The sequence below is a fragment of the Nothobranchius furzeri genome, chromosome 11, assembly GCF_043380555.1.
Source record: "Nothobranchius furzeri strain GRZ-AD chromosome 11, NfurGRZ-RIMD1, whole genome shotgun sequence".
NCBI classification, from domain to species: Eukaryota; Metazoa; Chordata; class Actinopteri; order Cyprinodontiformes; family Nothobranchiidae; genus Nothobranchius; species Nothobranchius furzeri.
In genome coordinates this window covers 28195503-28215302 of record NC_091751.1, presented here as the reverse complement: position 1 = coordinate 28215302, position 19800 = coordinate 28195503, and positions in this window count along the sequence as shown.

Here is a 19800-nt window from a genome sequence, read left to right as displayed (position 1 = left end):
TATTCTTCAGGCTGTTGACTTTAAAGAGTTGCTGTGTGAATATTTAAAATAAAAAATTAGTAACCAAGGAATAACTGTGGAGTTGCTTTTTCCAATGTGTGGTGGGTGGGTGGACTTGGGTTTGGGTGAGAGGCATGCAGGCGCGGAGGGGGGGGGGGGGGGCACATGGGCAGCCTTGCCTTGGGCACCAAATTACCTAGAGCCGGCCCTGCGAGCTCCTGATGATTTGTTGCACTTTTTTCAATCTTCCTGCCTTACTGTGTTAGATCAAATAGCCCCTATGAGAACTAGACGCTCTAAAGTTCAGTCGGATCCCTGGATCAATGCAACTACCAGATCTGTCAGGCATGAGTGCAGAAGAGCCGAGCGTAGATGGAAAAAGGATAAGCTCCAGATTTCCTACCAAATAATGTTAGATACCTGGGCTCGTTACCAGAAAGTAGTTAGAGATGCCCGTAATAAAATTTTTTCAAATATTATTACTGCATCCTTTGGCAACCAGCGTGTCCTGTATCAGACCCTCAATGCTGTTCTTTCAGCCAGTGACCACCACTTTCTTACTACCTCAGATGCTCAATGAGCTAAATTTTTGAAAATTTTTCTAGGAAAAATTGCTAGCATCCGGTCCCAGATTTCTTCTCCCTATGTCACTAGTTTTCCTGAACCAATCCTGCATCGGTCTCTTGATAACTTTGACGTACTTTCTTTGTCCTCTCTTGAGAACCTCCTGTCTGCCTTGACGCCGTCAGGTTCTCCTGTTGACCCTGTCCCTCCACACCTCCTTAAAGAGACATATTCTGTCACTGGCCCCCTTTTGCTGAACATTATTAACAACAGCTTATCCACTGGTGTTGTACCCTGTGCTTTTAAACATGCAGTAGTTTAACCTGTTCTGAAGAAGCCTGGCCTTAACACCTCTGTTCTGAGTAATTTTCGTCCGATCTCTAAGCTTTCATTTCTATCAAAACTACTAAAGCGTGCTGTTTTTAACCAAATTATTTCTTACCTTGATGATCATGGTTTAATGGACCCCTTCCAGTCAGGCTTCCGATCCCTCCATAGCACTGAGTCAGCTCATCTTCGTGTTTTTAATGACATTTTATTAACCCTTGACCCTGGTTCTAATGTATTGCTGACTTTGTTGGATCTATCTGCTGCTTTTGACACGGTTGATCACACTATTCTGCTGACTTGGCTGAACCAGCTGGTCGGCATCCAGGGGACTGCCTTAGATTGGTTTAGGTCCTACTTCTGTGACCGCAGCTTTAATGTTATGATGGGTAGTGCTGCCTCCCCCTCTGCAGCTTTGACTTGTGGTGTTCCTCAGGGCTCTATTCTTGGACCACTTTTATTTAATTTATATATTTTGCCCCTGGGTGACATTTTTAAAAAACACCACATTGACTACCATTTATATGCAGACGATTGCCAATTATATGCCTCTGTGAAGCCTAATGACTCCTTACAGCCTCTTGTTGAATGCTGCAATGATGTGAAGAGCTGGCTGTCTGAAAACTTTCTTTTGCTGAATGATGCCAAGACAGAGGCTATCATTTTCAGCCCTAAGACTTCTCAAAGTCCCCAACTGACCCTTCCTTTTATCACAAGTGGGTTGAAAATGTCAGGTCGGATTGGCTGAGCTGAAGCGTAGTGGAGGTTGCTTGTAGCGTGGCTGTGTGACCCAGAAGCGGAGTGGCTAGGGTTAGGTTGAACAGAGCACACAGCTTTGATCTAGGAACGGCGACGCAGCGCTCAGATAGAGCCGAGGCTGAGCGGCGGTTCCGAATAATTAAAGAAGCTGTCTTACCGGTGGTAGGAAGCAAGGAAAGATCTCTTCCCTGGTTTGATGGTGGACGATACTGAGAACTAGGTTTGACGTATGTCTAGTACAATGACTGAGTGACAACTCCGTGGTGGCACTTCCCTAAATAGAGTTGACGTGATGATGTTGCAGAGCCGCGCCGGCGATGGGAATGCTGGGATGTGTAGTGCTCCGCCTGCGAGGCAAGTAGAGATGGTCAGGAGGAGGAGTTAGTGACAGCCCCCCCCCCCCCCCCCCCCCCCCCCCCCCCGCGAGGGACGGCCTCAGAAGTCCCAGGGCGGCGGGACCAGAATTCAGTCAACAGGCCCGGGTCCAAAAACGAGCGAGCGGGCTCCCAAGAGCCCTCCTCCGGGCCATAGCCCACCCAGTCCACCAGGTACTGCCAACCACGTCCCCGGCAGCGGGCATTCAGAATCCTGAGAACAGAGTACACATGATCCTCTTCAACACAGCGGGGCGGAGGCACTCGAGTCAGAGGAGGGTGGAGAGGAGAGGAGACCACTGGCTTGAGCTGGGAGACGTGGAAGACCGGGTGAATCCTAAGGGCGGTCAGAAGGCGCAGCCGGTAAGTAACCGGATTGATGACACTCTGGACCGGGAAAGGCCCCAGGAAGCGGGGAGCGAGCTTCCGGGAGCCCGACGGCATCCTCAGATTGGTGGAAGAGCCACACCTGGTCACCAGGCTGGAAGACGGGGCCTGGCCGGTGGCGGCGGCGATGTTGACGTACGTATTCCTTATTGGCCCAGTTGATGCTTCACGGGCCCGGATCCAGGTGAGACGACAGCGGCGGACCAGAGTCTGAGCAGCAGGAACCTCCACCTCAGGCACCTGATGGCTGAACAGAGGGGGCTGGTACCCATAGCACGTCTCGAAGGGAGAAAGACCCGTGGCAGAGGAGGTATGGAGGTTGTGAGAGAGTTCCGCCCACAGGAGGTAGTGGGGCCAGGTGGACGGTTGGGACGAGGCGAAGCAGCGCAAGTAGCGTCCAAGCTGCTGATTCGCCCGTTCCGTCTGGCCATTAGTCTGAGGATGATACCCGGAGGGGAGGCTGGTGGAAGTACCGACCAGACGGCAGAAGGCCCTCCAGAAACGTGAGACAAACTGGGGTCCCCTGTCGGACACCACGTCCTGGGGAAAGCCATGGAGTCGCACCACTTGGTCGAGGAGGAGTTCAGCCATTCTCTTGGCAGTGGGGAGACTATCCAAGGCCACTAGATGCACGGCCTTAGAGAACCGGTCGGTGATGGTGAGGTCCCTGGTCAGTAAAACATTCTGCGGCGCCGGTGTCGAGAAGGGCTTCCAGTGGGACCGGCCCTTGGTCCAGCTGGAATGTGACCGGGAGGTTGGTCATTCTCCTCTCCTGCTGTTTTGCCCCGTCCCGTTCTTCACGGAAGCTGCTGTTCCTGGAGTACTCTGATGGAGGTAAAAACCCCTACGCACGCCATCATTCTCCGGGGTGGTAGGGCTGGTCTTCTTGCTCCGTGGTCTGCTTCCCTTCACCCGAGCCTGCCTGAGGATCCTGTCGAGTCACGGTGTGCACCTACTCAGAACCGTGGTCGAGTACCTGCTGCCGCTCCTGGTTCCCTCGTGTCGCTCCTGCGGTTTTCGTCCCACTTCCTGGTCCACGCTTGCAGGGTCTGTGCCTGCAGGTCCTTCACGTGGCAGTTCCTGCTGGGTCCTATGCCTGCTGCTGCAGTTCCTACTGGGTCCCACGCCTGCTGCTGCAGTTTGTTTCCTGTCCAGTCAAGTCTTCGTATTCAAGTCAAGTCTTCGTGGTTCAAGTCAAGTCCTCGTGGTCAAGTCTTCGTGGTCAAGTGTTCGAGGTCAAGTGTTCGTGTCCAGCCAAGTCAAGTGTTCGTGTCCAGCCAAGTCAAGTGTTCGTGTCCAGCCAAGTCAAGTGTTCGTGTCCAGCCAAGTCAAGTGTTCGTGTCCAGCCAAGTCAAGTGTTTGTGTCCAGCCAAGTCAAGTGTTTGTGTCCAGCCAAGTCAAGTGTTCATGTCCAGCCAAGTCAAGTGTTCCTGTCCAGCCAGGTCAAGTGTTCCTGTCAAGTCAAGTGTTCGAGTTTCCCTGGTCCCATGTCAAGTGTTTGAGTTTCCCTGGTCCCAAGTCTTCGAGTCTCCCTGGTCCCAAGTCTTTGAGTCTGAGTTTCCTGGTCTGTCCCAAGTCAATTCTTCGAGTCTGAGTTTCCTAGTCCGTCCCAAGTCAAGTCTTCGAGTCCGAGTTTCCCAGTCCGTCCCAAGTCAAGTCTTCGAGTCCGAGTTTCCCAGTCCGAGCTCAAGAGACCCTTCGTAAGTCGGAGTTGTTACGCCTGATCCGAGAGGCCCCTGCTCCGCGACCCTGGTCTGAGTTCGAGGAGACTTTGTAAGTCGGAGTTGTGCCGCCTGATCCCAGAGGCCCCTGCTCCGCAGCCCCGGACTGAGTTCTTTGTTCCCTAGTCACGTCTTCTGTGTTCCCTAGTCATGTGTGCCCGAGTCCAGTCTTCGTTGTTCCCGAGTCTCCTGTGCTATGTGGCTTATGGGCGTCTGGTATCCGTCCCTTAAGGCAGGGTGGGGGGGTGGGTGGGTACTCTCATGATCCGCCCCGGCCTCCCTGACTGTGTCTCTCCTGCCTTGATTAACCTTATTGTTCTCACCTGTCCCTCATTACTCTGCCCATGTGTTCCTTATTTTCCCCAGTGTATTTATACCTCCCTCCTTGTTGCTGTCTTCATCGGATCATTGTTGTTTGTTCATGCGTGTTTTGTCCCGTCGCTCCCGTTCCACCATTAAACCATTTTTATTTTTTCATCCGTGCCTGCTTTCCTGCCTCCTGAACCCTCCACCACACTTGGTCCGCCATCTCCACCCTTCACACCATGACAACGGCAGCCATTTTGAGTTTAGCACTGAAGGATTTTCCTAGCCTGGCAAGCCAAACTAAATAAATGTATTATTTAGTCTGGCCACGCTCCATTGACGGCTCTCGGTTGTGGGTCGGGTTCTACCGTTGTCTTTCAAATGATCTCTGCATTCCACTGGACAATGAATGTGACATACTCTTGTTTCACTCTGTTGCATCATCCCACCCACCAGGCATAGAGTGCCCTGATTGGCCCACAAAGCGGATAAAGCTCTGTGATTTGTTCACTAAGCAGATAGAGCACTATGATTGGCCCACCATTATGGACCAATCACAGCTCTTTATGCATTTGAAACCCCTCTAGAGAGCTGTGATTGGCTAGCCAGAGTTTTGGTAGGAGCTGCGGAGGTTCCAATGGAGCGTGCCTAGACCAAACTATGCAAAGCAAGAATTTGGTCTAGTTCAATAGGCTAGGATTTTCCAGCTCCTTTAAGGTGAATACAGTATATTTTCATGTCCTTTTTCGAGTGTATGTGGCACTGTGCACAATTTATTGTGTAACGGAGATAGAATATCCCCGCTGGAAGTCCGCTTCCCTCGGTGGCCGCCTGATCCCCAGCTTACCACCCCGGTTGAGCTTACTAGCATTAAACCGCTAATAACTGAGCTTTAACACAAAAGAGCGTCTCTGCAAACACGAACTGCATATGCTATAGTCCGAATTATAAAGATAACGCACACGAATGTTTTAGGCCCCACTAGTTAGCACTTATGCTAACTGGCGGAACCGGTGAGACAGTCGGTGTACGCGTCCCGACAACCTGTCAAGCCGTTTTGACGTAGTGTGTCTGTGTCTCAAAATCCGCTATGCCTAAGAGTAAAACTCCGAACCCAGTTTGTGCAAGTTTAGAGGTGTTTTATTCACTGTTTGTTTGTAAAACTTCCCGGTGATGTCACCGACTCGCCACCATTTTGAGAGTACGCAGGCGGACACACGGTGACGTCAGCACCTCCGCCCGCACCCACCATTGGTGCTCTGCCGCCATCTGGCGGGTTTTTCTGTTCATTACATTCATTTTGGTGAAAAGTCATTATTGATTTTAAAAAAATGTCTGAAGGAGAGAAATTAGCCCTTCCCTCACTGGGAAAACAGGTTATTGATGCAGTTGAGTCTGTTGTAGGACAGGAAAACTTGTCTAATCACGGCTTTGCTGAAGGTTTGCAGAATCACCAAGCTGATGAACTGATGAAGTTATTGCAAACTAAGATTGGAAATCTGCCCAACACAGGTAAACCTCTTAAATCAGCTGCCCGCACAGAGTCCCTGGTGGAGTTCGCTGTATTGTTAGTGCACCTCTGGGACAGAGAAGTGGACACAAGGTAAAATGCGTGCTCTTCTTGAACAGTCAAAAGCAGGTGGTTCTGACCCTGAGAAGAAGCTGAGCAATGCTCGGCAACAACTATCAGAAACCCAAGACCAGCTATCAACAGCTCAGACAGAGATTGAAAAATTGTTAGATGACAAGGGTCAGCTGGAAGAGAAAATTACCATCCTGGAAAGTGATAAATATGATTTAAAATATGATGTCACTGCACTTAAAGCCCAGGTAGCACAACGAGAGAATGACCTGGATTATTGACAATCACAGATTTCTGCACTCAGAAGAGAAAAACAGGAATCACTCCAGCGATCTCCTCCTCATCCTCCATCACCACCTCCTCCTCTGGCTGATGCTATGCATGCTGTTCCACCGGTTGCAAGTGCGGCAGGTGGGAGGGCACCTGCTGAAGCAGGGAGGGGACATTTACCTCCGGCTTTTCAGCCAAGCCAGTTTGTGCCACCTCCAGCCCCTCATCCTGGCTACCTGACTCCTCAGCCAGTCCGTCCGTTCCTGCCTCCAGTCCATCCGTTCCCACCTCCAGCTCATCCGTACCCGCCAGGCCATACATATGTCACTGAGGTGTCCATCTACCAGGCCCTCCTCATAAATCTGGTACCCGTGAGACGCCGGCTCATCACCTCTACTTGCCCCTAGCATGCCGCAAGGAGGCCCTCACCTGGGGTCACTCCTCCAAATGGTCCGGCCATCCCGGGGCAGCATGTACCATCCAAACACTGTCAAGTGGTGCTCGCTGCAGAACTACAAAGGCGGAGCTGCACCAGAAGGTGGAGCTGCACCAGAGTCAGCCCCGCCCATTCCGGAATAAGCCCCGCCCATTCCATCAGAGTCAGTCCAATTCCTTCCATTTGTCAGACTTGATAGCATTCTGGAACCAAAGAGGGTGTTATAGCTAATATCATCTAAAATGCAAGATTGAGGACTGAGTTGAGAGGTTACTTGAACCATTTTTGTAAAGGTTCTATATAATTAAAGATCTAACTTTTGGAACTTTTTATCATGTTATGTTGTCATGTCCTCCTAATCAATCAATCAAAGATACTTTATTAATCCCAGAGGGAAATTAGAGAAAGCTGCCAAAGCCATTTTTGGCCTCATTCACCCATTTTCCTCCCATCTCAGCTTCAATGTGGTCCTCTCCTCCGAAGCGGGTCTGGTCTTGGTTCTCAAATCTGGAAATTCTGTGAATTTTCTGACAAATTACTTCTGAAATGACTTCTACCGAGACACCGCCGAAAAACCATACATCCCATCTACAAAAACACACTCGATGACACAATTACATGTGACGCCACTAGCTTGTTATCAGATGTTGTAGTGAAGTGGTTGTGCAGTCAGCTTAGTGTGTGGTTTTGCGCAGGTTCGCCTCCTGGTAGCGGTGCAAACTTTTCTTCTTTTCTAGCTACACTTGCCAGTACTATGTTTACAACCATTTATTGGTATACTGTTTAAAATATAATGACTAATGTGTTTTTTTATGTATTTGTTTATTTAGCCAGTGTGAGTCCATTTGTGAGCAGAGTTTCAACTAAAACGCTGTTTAGGAACGACCAAATTCAAAGAACTTTTAGATAAATGAATATGTTGCAGAAAATAAACATTACAACTAAAATATAAACAAATTTAATGTTTCAGCTGGCTAAATAGATTGCTGCCGACCCCACCGAGAGTCGAACCAACATCAGCTGAGGGGAAAGCAAAACTTAAGTTTGACGATCTTGCCAGTATCCTACCATAACCCATTAAACAATTAGCCTTAAATGCTTTTGTAGGCTGGTTCTGTTGGAGCAGCTATGCGCTGATATTCGCTAAAAGAAACCTTTTCTTTTCAGGATATGTTCAGGCTTTGTCATGTAGCAAGTTATATTTATCTTGCTTAATTGGAGCATAGGACATAGCATTAACATTTGTAAACTAGTAACAGCCGTAATTCATGTGGGTCAGGTTAGTTTGCGATAAAATAAAATAAAAAATACAGAAAAAGTCAGTGGGCTAGGCTGTTTGTGTGAATGGGCGGGGCTGACTCTGGTGCAGCTCCACCTTATGGTGCAGCTCCGCCTTTGTGGTTCTGCAGCGAGCACCCTCTCAATACTGTGGTGCTCCCTCTGGTGGCCTACCATAGCAAGGGACGTAAATGAGTACATGGCTGCCTGGGAGACCTGTGCCTGCAGCAAGACGTCCACGCAACCTCCCACCGGCAACTTGGCTCCTCTCCCAGATCCCCGGAGACCATGGACCCACCTGGGACTGGACTTTGTCACTGGACTGCCGAACGTGAACGGCCTCGACACCATCCTCACCATCATGGACCGTTTCTCCTAGGTGGTTCACCTGGTGGCCCTGTTGGGGCTCCCTACGGCTAAAGAAACATCGGAGCTCCTTCTACAACATGCCGTCCGCCTCCATGGGTTCCTGCTCGACGTTGTCTCAGACCGTTCACGGCCTGGTTCTGGAGGGCCTTTTGTCGCCTTGTGCAAGCCACCACCATCTTCTCTACAAGCATGCATGTAGCGACAGTGGAGAGGAAAACTTCTTTAACAGGAAGAAACCTCCAACAAAACCTGGCTTAGTGTGAGCACTAGCAGCCATCTGTCACCAATCACTGGGGATTTCTTTTTCAGCTGTTTTGTAAAAAGCACTAAATTCACCTTTCTTTTGATAATTGCAGAGGCCTTCAATATGTTTTCAACTTAATTTTGTCACATTTAAATGTCTTAAATATTTATCACAGTTTCTCTGATCATGTGAAACAAAAAATTTATATTTTTAATTATAAAGAATATCTTACAGAAGCACATTTGCAAATCACAAAGGTTTTAGGCCTGTAGTTTTTAGATCTCTGTACTTGATTTACAACTTGAGTTGAAGCATCCGGTTGCTTTTAGCCATGAGCAATGATTGGAATATGAGTGTTAAAACTTTTATAGAAAACTATAAAAACTGTGTGTGAAAAGTCTTAATTTGCATATGAAAGTTTGCAAATAAGAAAAAATCAAACTTGAGAAATTTAAGAAAAATATTTAAGATTTGATACATCTGGTTTCTAGGGCAGGTTGTTTTTTAGGTAGAGAAGACTAGACCAACTCAAACTGGACTTCTGGTGGTTATTGAAGTATGAGAGTGGTTGTGGTGAGGGTGGAGGTGATGTTTACTACTGGTCTCAGAGAGATGGCCTGCTGGTACTGAAACACGGGATGACCTCACCACCAGCTACCTCTGATCAGCTGCACCAAGTCCATTCATCAGTCCTGACAGAGAAAAATGAAATCAGGAAGCGTTTGATTACAGTTCTGAACTTCCACCCATCAATCTAGGTTCGCCAGGTCATGTTTGTAAATGAGAAGTGGTTCTCAAACAGTTTACTGGTGCCTGAATAAACAAAGGTTAAATGAAAATCTAGATTAAGCAAAAAGAAGACACAAAAAACTGAAACATGAACTCCAGTAAATTAATTTCCTTACCTAAGAGCTGTGTGTGTGTGTGTGTGTGTGTGTGTGTGTGTGTGTGTGTGTGTGTGTGTGTGTGTGTGTGTGTGTGTGTGTGTGTGTGTGTGTGTGTGTCTTTAGTTTGCTGTGAGGACACATTTTGACTGTTTAGAAAGTGAAAAAGGATGAAGCAGGCAGCAGTTGTTCTGGAGAGTTGAGAGGAGATGCAGGAAGGTTAGAGACTGACAGGACAGGAAAAACGCATCAACATATATACTGAACATTTGATGTTTGTAGGCTCAAATTATGAGGTTTTGTTTCCAAATAGGAGTTTACCACCACCGCCATTTTGTCTGTGTCACACGTCTCGTCATGCCTAGACAATTCAAAAATAGGAAAAGAGTGGAACTGATGGTGAGGCTGTTACAGTTGGGACAAATGAACCAATGTAGCTTCTAGCCAACTTAGCTAACCCAAGAAACTAAGAAGGGCTCCGGGGACAGGGGTAGCGAACCTGCACGGCCGGCTGGTTTCATGCTGGTCTCTTGTGGAGAACTAATATGAACTGGGACTGTTAAATTATAAACAGAGCCAGACCGCTGCGATCGTAGCCAGGCATCGTGGCCTTTTACATCAGCTCATGCTCCACAGTTGGAGATCAGCGGGACATTAGCTACATACTAACCCAAAGCTAACTGAGTTTTTCAGGCCTTTTTAGCAAGAAATACGTGGTGGAGCAACTCCATAGTGAAGGCACCTCCAGCTTGCTTGGTACCAAAATCGTAACTAGGTAAGCTGACCGAGGATATCAGGCTTTGCTGGTCCCCTGTGGTCAAAGATCCACGAGTCTGCTGTTGTCGACGGTCCCGGCTCTAGGAGCAGCAACTCGGCATTCGGCTCTGTGTTGACATGGAGCCAAGAGCCAAGTCAACTCAACAACTCAGGAATGTCAACTTGGCAACTGGCGCCGTGTCAACATGACGCCGAGAGTCGAGTCCTAGAGCTGGGACCATCAACAATGGCGGCCTCGTGGGTCTTTGACCGCGGTAGAACTAGGGTTGCAAGGATTAACCAGTTTGACTCTTAACCACGGTGTGAAACACTGCAGTTAAAAACCACCAGGACTGCTCCGTTTCCACCTAGGAACCGCTTCAAGTCTTCTGTGATGGGATATTTTAGAGTCCCAAGGAATTATGAACATGAGAGTCAGTCAGTGCGTTTACATGCAGCCAGTAACACTTTTAAAACCCGAATATTCGCAATAACCCGGTTCCGCACAGCCATGTAAACACAGCCAAAAACTCGGATATACTCATAACCGGGTTTTTAAAAACCCGGTTACTACACCTGGGGTAACCCTTTTCTAACCCGAATGTTTGGTCGTGAACACGTATACCGGGATATCCCCATCAAAGTGTGTGTTCTGCGCATGTTCTGTTCGCAAGGAATCTTGGTCTTTTGAGTAGCGAGACGTCTTGTATGCGCCAGAACACCGGAAGTAAACAAGTTGGGAGCAACATGGCGAGTCGCGGCACAGCACCACACTTTTGGAGTGACGAGGAAACTAAAGCGCAGACAAACGCGGTCGCTATCTCTTCCGAACTGGGAAACATGTTGTTGTTTTCACGGATACCGGAACAAGAATAACCGGAAATGACGCATATTGCGTCTACGTCCAGACGCTACCCCAACGTCAGCATTTAAATCGGGTTATGCAAGTTAGGGGTAACTCTTTCTATTTATGCTTGTAAACGGGTTATTCTGATCAACTCAGAAACCCGAATAATGACCTTAACCCGATCATAACCCGGATATTGGCTGCATGTAAACGTAGTCACTGAGGTTTGCTCACTTCCGGTGCCAGCCCCTAGTGGATGAGGGTGGAACCGCACTTTCCCCACTTCCGTGTTGGCTTCTTTTTCATCCCAGAAGTATGGGCGCCTGAAAAAAGTCAAATAAAAACAAGTTAAAACAAAACAAATTGCTTGCAAAGGAAAATGTAGGTAGAACTACATGATTTAACCTTTATTAAGCAATAATTTATGAGCATGTAATATTTGTACATTTGATACAATTCAGATCACCTTCAAAAGTCAGTCCCACACTCAAGGCTGTTTCAAGACATTTTGGGGCCCAAGGCTAAATAGACCCCCCCCCCCCCCCCAGAAGCCACTGTGTAATAAGTACACAAATAAGTAGTCGTCTTTGTTTTATCCAACATGCAAATCATCAGGAGAAATGTAAGACTCATTTTATTGTCAAGTGTAAGGTAGGAAGCATCTTTTCTGCTTGAAGTACTCTTTTATGTTTTTATTGACAGAACATACTTGTACAAACCAGTTTTAAATATTTCCATGAACTGGAACTTTTAAGGCTAATCTGGCAAAACCCCTTATCAAAGGTCAAGGAGACGAACATCTTTAGAAAAGGATTTACTACAACATAGTAAAGACAAGACAAAGTTAGTCGTCACACAAATAGATTTTAAAACATTTAAATGTGTTTGGTATCAGCCTTTTCAGATTTTAGACAATAGTAACGCTATTATATATTGTACAGTGTGTATTAGAAGGAGTTTCTTTTAAATCGTTAATAACTTTATGGCTTTAAGTGATTTTGGGGATGAATGGATGTTCAGGGACTATAAACATACAGTTTTACCAAGTAAATGCAACTTGAATGCCACCTTTTCATTCACAGTTACTAATCAGAGTCTCATCCTCTCTCCGCCTGCATAATTCTCCTCCTCGCCTTTATAAATCTTTCTCCACACTCCACCGCCTTCTCTCTGTCTGAGGGCAGAGACGGCAGATGTGTTGGCAGGTTGAATGACCTCTGTGATGAATGGCTTAGCAAACCCAGAGCATCCATCAGCACCAACCAAACTTGAGAGTGAACACCGAATGAAAAACAAGCTGCTGGTCAAAAGATGCAGTTTCTGTTCTGCTGCAAACTTTCAGCAGAGGTCTCAGCATATGGGTGCTGTACATGAGCGGCCTGGAGCTCCTCAGACATCTTCATAAAGTGATGAGAAGTCCTTTCTGGATGTGGTGCTGAAAAGTATGGATTTATTTATTTTTTTAACCTCACAGAAATGTTTCAGATCAACAAACACATTTTCGGACAAGGTTTACAAGACTAAAAACAAAATACAGTTTTTAAATGAGGATTTCATTCCTTGAGGATCTAAACCAATACATGAAAAGGTACCCCCCCCCCCCCCCCCAAAAGCATAAATGAACCATCAGTTATCACATTGTGTGGAAATTACTGAACAGGGAGGGCAATAATTAAGAAATCACTACAGCTGAACTTTTCTGAACATGTGATGTAGGCTAAAAGATCTCAAAAAGCAGCAAATCCCCCCCCCCAGAAGCCGCTGTGTAATAAGTACACAAATAAGTAGTCGTCTTTGTTTTATCCAACATGCAAAGCATCAGGAGAAATGTAAGACTCATTTTATTGTCAACTGTATAGTAGGAAGCATCTTTTCTGCTTGAAGTACTCTTTTATGAAAAGCAAGAAAAGAACAGCATCTAAAGCCCTGCACGTTTCATTTGGTTAAGCTTAAGGTCAGAAGTCACGATTCAACAATTAGAAAGTGACAGGCAATGGAACAAAGCCTCCATGAGAGAGTTTCAAGGCCGCTGGTGATCAAGAAACACTGCAAAGACTCATCCCACATTCTTCTTGATCTCTGGACCTTCTAAGTATTATGTGAGCTGATGAGACACAAGCAGAACTTTCTGGAAAATGTGCACCCTGTTCCTCTAAAACATCACCATAGCAACACTTAGACGTGCTGCTGTTTCAGGACCTGGACCACCTATGGAATCATGTTGTTCTCTAGTAGAACATCCTGAGGGAGAATGTTGGATTTTGATCTTAAACAGGAAGTAAAACGCTCCAAAGTGGCTAAATCTAAGAAGAGAGGAAGATATTTCCTCCACACAGATGTGAGAGATTTATTACCAGATCCACTTGTTACTACCGAGTGTTACAACCAGTTATCGAGTTATCGAGCAGCAAATCTACAAATACAAGCTAGCTTTTAAATGCAAAGTCACGAAACATTCAACCCTCAGGTAGGCTATCGTCCCTCGGTCACACCCGCCAGAACTGGAAACCAGCATTGTCAGAGGACGAGAGAGCACTAAACACAAGTTTCAGTTTTTTAGAGCCGAACATATTTTGTTGTCCACGACTTCAAATGGTATTTTTTAGGGATTCTGGTAGTTTGTCCTAAAGCTGAAGTGGTAGCAGCCATCTGTTTCTCCTTCTCTGTACCAGTGTACCAGTGGTGTTCTGTTGCTAAATGTGCAAGTGCGTAATGAACGGAGGAGGGAAGTGCAGAGCTGCAGCAACACAGAGACACACAGGACACAAACCAATAAACCTGACCTGAAGCCGGAGTACCCGGAGAGAACCCACGCATGCACACATTTTTTTGTTTTCCTCTCTTCGTCACTTCATAACAGAATTTTGTATTTTTTCAGGTTCTCTTTGTCTAAATTTGAAACTGAAACATTTTAGGGTGACAAAAAAAAAAGCAAAAATCAAACTAATTTCAAGTGAGGCTACATTTTTCACTTGGCTATTAGCCTCGCTGTAAACAGTTGCATCAGCATTAGTTTTTGGGGGGTGGATGTGGGGGGTATGGTGAAGGTTTACAAAGAGATCTACTGATGAGCAACGGACCGGGATTCTTATAGTTTCATCTCAGCAACTCAAAAGAAAATTTCCAGGCTCTGCTGCCACAATCGTCCATCAACCAGGTGCTGACAGACAGCGGACGTGCCCGCTCAGTTCAGTAATTACAGGAAGCAAAGGAGGAGCTGCTCCAGGCACATCCTGGCACCAGCCTCACCTGGATGACTTCCCTCTTATGTAAAACGGCTCCAAGTTGTTTTTGGTTGAGTTTTAAGGGCATGAAAAGACAAATGACTATAGATAGGAAATGTTTTAGCAGATTTGCAAGGCTGTCTCAAATGTTTCAAAGGGCTTTGTGGATTTTCTAACCTATCAATATATTTTTTATTCTAGAAACAAAAATGGACTGACTTAAACTGCTGGGCAGGAAGAATGTTCCTCAGTGGTGAGCAGCTTGTCCTTTGACTCTGTAATTCTGCTGCTAATTGTCTCAGCGGGGCAGCTGACCAAGATGTGGCTGCAAAAGCAGCCCAAGGGACGAAGGGAAGCATCGGGACAAATACATCACCCTCCCCTCTCCTTGAGAAGTGCCAGATCTTTATTTCACCCTTTTCTCCCGGCTCTTTCTGTCCCAGTGCCCACAAAGTGATTGGAAAGCACACAACAGCCTTTTTTGTTGACGTTCGATGGTGCGTGTTAATGTGGTCATTATCATCACCAAAGGAACAGGTTTTGGGCTTAGACAGGGTTTCATTGGGCACCCTTAAGAGCAGGCACACACACACACTTTCAGTGTGGGAAAAGAATGCTTCCAAAAGAGAGGGACAGCTGTTTGGGTGGCTTTTGAGGATGATGATCAGGTTAAACGTAGGATACAGTAAACTCCACCTGTGCACATGCCTCGGGCTGGGGGGGGGGGCGGGGGGGCTGGGGGCTGGGACCCTCTCAATCTGTTGGGTTCACTGAGAGGTGCAGGGACCACAAATAGAACCTATTTTATTAACTTTGTGAGGTTGTGAATGAACTAAGTCAAAAGAGGCTAAGTCGAAAGACTGAACGCTTGTGGAAATCATCCAAATCAGAGGTCCATAGACTTTACCTCAGGGATCTTGTGTCATCATATAATGAGATGGTTGAAAATGCAAGGTCTAATAATATTTGTCAACTGGTAACCTCATCTAAGAAAAATCCCAAAGTGTTATTTGACATGATAAATTCCCTTGTATGTCCTGCGCCTCCACTTACCCCTGTTTTCTGTGAAGCAGATAGCAACGCCTTTTTGAGATTTTTCACAGACAAAATCAAGATGATTAAAGATAATATTTTGTCCTCCCCTGGAGGTTCTCCTTCAGTCTCTGAGCCCGCCTCTAGTATGTGGTGCTCTTTCAAGACTATGACGCTTGTTGACATATCGGCGCTGGTGGCTAAGATGAAGCCTTCATATTGTTCATCTGACGTCATTCCTTGTAGGCTCTTCGGAAAAGTGTTTGAGGTAATAGGCCCGTGTATTACCAAAATGGTCAACCTCTCTCTAACAACTGGTGTGTTAAACATGCTTAAACATGCCATTGTGGAGCCACTACTAAAGAAGTAGGTTTAGACCCAACTGACCTTAGCAACTATTGACCTATTGAGAAGGTGGTCGATGAACAGATGTCTACCTTCCTCAACCAAAATAACATCCTTGAGCCATTTCAGTCTGGTTTCTGTAAACACCATTCTATGGAAACAGCTTTATTGCAAGTGTCCAGTGAGATTATGATGGCAGCTGATTCTGGAAAACGCACTGTTCTGGTTCTCTTGGACCTTTCTTCAGCCTTCGATACAGTTAATCATCAGGTTCTGCTGATGAGACTGAGGGACCAAATTGGACTATCAGGGACAGTCCTTCAGTGGTTCTCCTCTTATTTATCAGAACGTAGCTTTAGTGTTATGGTCAGAAATCTGCAGAATTGTTGAGTGGAGTGCCCCAAGGCTCCGTCCTGGGTCCCGTTCTTTTCTAGTTGTATTTGACCCCTTTGGGTAAGATCATTCAAAGGTTTAGTGACATTTCATTCCACCTATTTGCTGATGACGTTCAGCTATACTGCTCTTTTAAGCAGTCTGAGCTGAATAAGTTAGACTCTTTGCGCCATTGTTTAGTGGAGATAAAGAAATGGCTTAATGAAAATTCCCTGCAGCTAAATGCTAACAAAACAGAAACTCTGGTTGTTGCCCCTGTTGGTTCTGCCCCGGAGATTAAGCAGTACCTGGGCGATTTGGGCCAATCTGTGAAATTAAGCCTTAGAAATTTAGGAGTCATCTTTGACAGTGAAACGTCTTTTGTGCAGCACTGTAAGCAGATAACTAGAAACTGCTTTTTTCAACTAAGGAACAGCTCGAAGTTTAGACGTATGGTGTCAAGAAATGATTTGGAGCTCCTCATTCATGCCTTTGTGTCATTCCGTTTAGACTATTGTAATAGTTTATTTTCTAGTCTGAACAAGAAGGAGCTCCATTGTCTGCAACTAGTGTTTATGTATATGTTTATTTATTTGGCAGATGCTTTTATCCAAAGCGACGTACAAATTTTAACTTGTAGGGTATGTTGTGATCTAGTGCAGAAATCTGCTGCAAGAATCCTGACGCGCACAAATAGGAGGTTTCACATATCCCCCATCCTAAAGGAACTTCATTGGCTGCCTGTGTCTTTTAGGTTTAAGTTTAAGATTATGGTTTGTGTTTTCAGAGCTCTGCATGGACAAGCTCCCTCCTACATTAGAGAACTGATCCAACCCTACACCCCTATGCTCTGAGGAGTGGGGATCTTAATCTGCTTAAAATTCCTCGCACTTACTATCACACTAGAGGTGACCGTTCATTTGAAGCTGTAGCTCCTAAGCTCTGGAATAACCTACTCCTCACTCTGCGTTCTATTGATTCTGTCGACAAGTTCAAGAGAGAGCTTGAGGCCCTGTCCACACGTAGCCGGGGATCTGCCAAAACGTAGATATTTTTCTACGTTTTGGCCTGTCATCCACACGAAAACTGAGTTTTTTCACACGAAAACTGAGTTTTTTCACACGAAAACGGATCTTTTTAAAAACTCCGGCCAAAGTGAAGATCTGCGTTTTTTCCGTTTTGGGTGTCTGCGTGTGGACGGACAAAACCGGAGTTTTAAGGTCCGCAACGTCACTTTCCGCGACAAAAAACTGCTGACATCACGTGTGCGACCTGTGTTTACACTAGCCGACAGCATGGATGCCCTCAGAGCTGCGCTCGCTTTATCAATTGTCCAAGCGCTTTTTGCTTGTTTGTTTTTGCAAGCGGAATTACTGCTCCTTGCGGAAGACCACAGACGAAGGACGAGGTTAAGAACGGGGGAAGTACTGCCGCCTACAGGTCTGGCATGTCCTTAACAACGTATTTATCCGGGTTCGTGTGGACAGAGTTTTGTTTTAAAAGAGGTGGTGTGGATGCAAGTTTTTGGAGGGGCGGATATTCGTTTAAAAAAAACCCGGCTACGTGTGGACTAGGCCTAAGACTCATTTATTTGTCCAGTTATTCGTCTAGTTATTTTAGAGCTGTTATGCTTTCTGTGTGGTCTTGGCCTTTTATGATGTGTTTTCATTTATTTTTATTAATTGTTTTACTTCACTGTTTTTATTCACAGTTTTTATTTTCTCATTTCTTGTTTAAACTTTTAAAATGTTGTCAAGCACCTTGTGGCTTATGCCTGGGAAAGGTACTATACAAATAAAGTTTACTTACTTACTTGTGATGCTGAGAGGTGCCAATACATTGTATTCTAAAGCAAATGTGTTGTTTGGCGAATTTAAAACACAAATAAAACTGTTTATATGGACAAAGAGAGGATAAAAAAACAATTTAACCCATAAATTAAGAAATTCTTGCTTAATGAATTTGAAGTTCTAACTAAATGTATCCTTTAAAGTGTTTCTTATAATTAAACCAATTCAGATTGAAGAAGAGGATGTCATTTCATTTTATTTAAAACATTCTGATTAATCCCCCATAGTCAGCGTGTTTGAGAAGCGCTGGCTTTCTTTAAACACCCCTAGGGTCCAGTTAGCAAAAGTGAAACCTGTCTCCTCGCTGTGCGTTTGTCTTTTTAACATCTTGATCTAACAGCTGAAATGTCTCCTCAGTCTTCGTCTACAGGAGTGGACACTGGATGTGTCAATATGTAAGACACAATTTTACAAGCTGATAAATCTCAAAGTGACTGCGTGGTCGATACACACACCGTCACACACCTGTGTGTCCAACATGCGACACTGGTCATATTTGGAATATACTGGAATATTTTCAGCTCCATCTGTTCAAACACTCAAATCACTACTTATTAGGGATGCAACGATACCACTTTTTTCCAAACCGATACGATACCAATACTTGGATCTGAGTACTCGCCAATTACCGATACCGATACCACACCAAAAAATGCAATTAATTGGTATACAGGTTTTATTTTCTTCTCTGTTTTCAATATGAAAAGACTGTGAGGTAGATGAAAAGTAAAATATGTTAAAATAAATGATCACAAAACTAAAATATTAGATGAACAGAAAGGACAAGTTACAGTGAAGTCACTTTCAAGCAACTGCATTGGTATCAGTTACTGGTATCTGTTAACTTTTACCGGTATCTGTCTCGGCACCGATCAGTGCATCCGTACTACTTACAACTCATTTATTCAGGGGTGCATATTCTACTTCATCATTTGTAATTCCTTTTAGTTTGTTGTTTTATCCGCCCTTACTTTTTAACCTGCCCTCATTCATTTTATGTGCTCTGTTGATGTTCTTAACTCCAAGTGATTTGTTTACATTGTTTATAAACTGTGGTACTTATGTTCATGTTTTATGTTCAGTGACCGTGAGAGTCTTGAAAGGCACTTATAAATAAACTGTATTATTATTTTTAATATTATTACCATTACTGTCCCCCTCATAGAATAAAGAAAGAGCCAAAGAAAGTTAGAGAACGACAGAACCGAATGAAGAACGTCCATCCATCTATTTTCTTTACTCGCTTATCCACGCAGGGTCACTGGCGCCTATCTCCAGCTGTCTCCGGGCATGCAACTGAAGAACGTCTTATGGAAAATGTCCGAATCTACTAACGTTTATTCACCCGTGACTTTAAGAATACAAATACATGCAGCAAGCGTCTTATTTGTGGATAGAAATGATGGGAAACGTGGGTTTAGAGGTGGCGACTGCATTAAGAAGCGGAGGAGAATGAAGAACAACTTTATCTGCATTAAAAACTCCCTGAAATACATAAACACCATCATGGACCAGTTAGGTGACTGTAATGGTGGCAGGAGACCCCCAAAAGCGCTACGCCCTCTGTTTCCCTGCCAGGGAACTGCTTTTCAATACTCCCTAACTGACGAAAGAAGTTCGAAGGGAAAACCTCTCCATCCATCCGTGTGCGCCACTCCACACTCAAGCTGATGGAGAAGTATAAACCAGCATTGCGGTCTCTCCATAGGGTGGTTGTAATGTAGGAACAGAGACAAACTGCAGACGTAATTGGTCAGAACATCCGCTGCCGCCGGTGAAAGTTATTAAAGCAGTCATCTGTGGAATAATGGGCACAGACTAAAACATTTTCAACTGCAGCATGAAATCAGCTGCTCTATGCTCACAGCTAGGA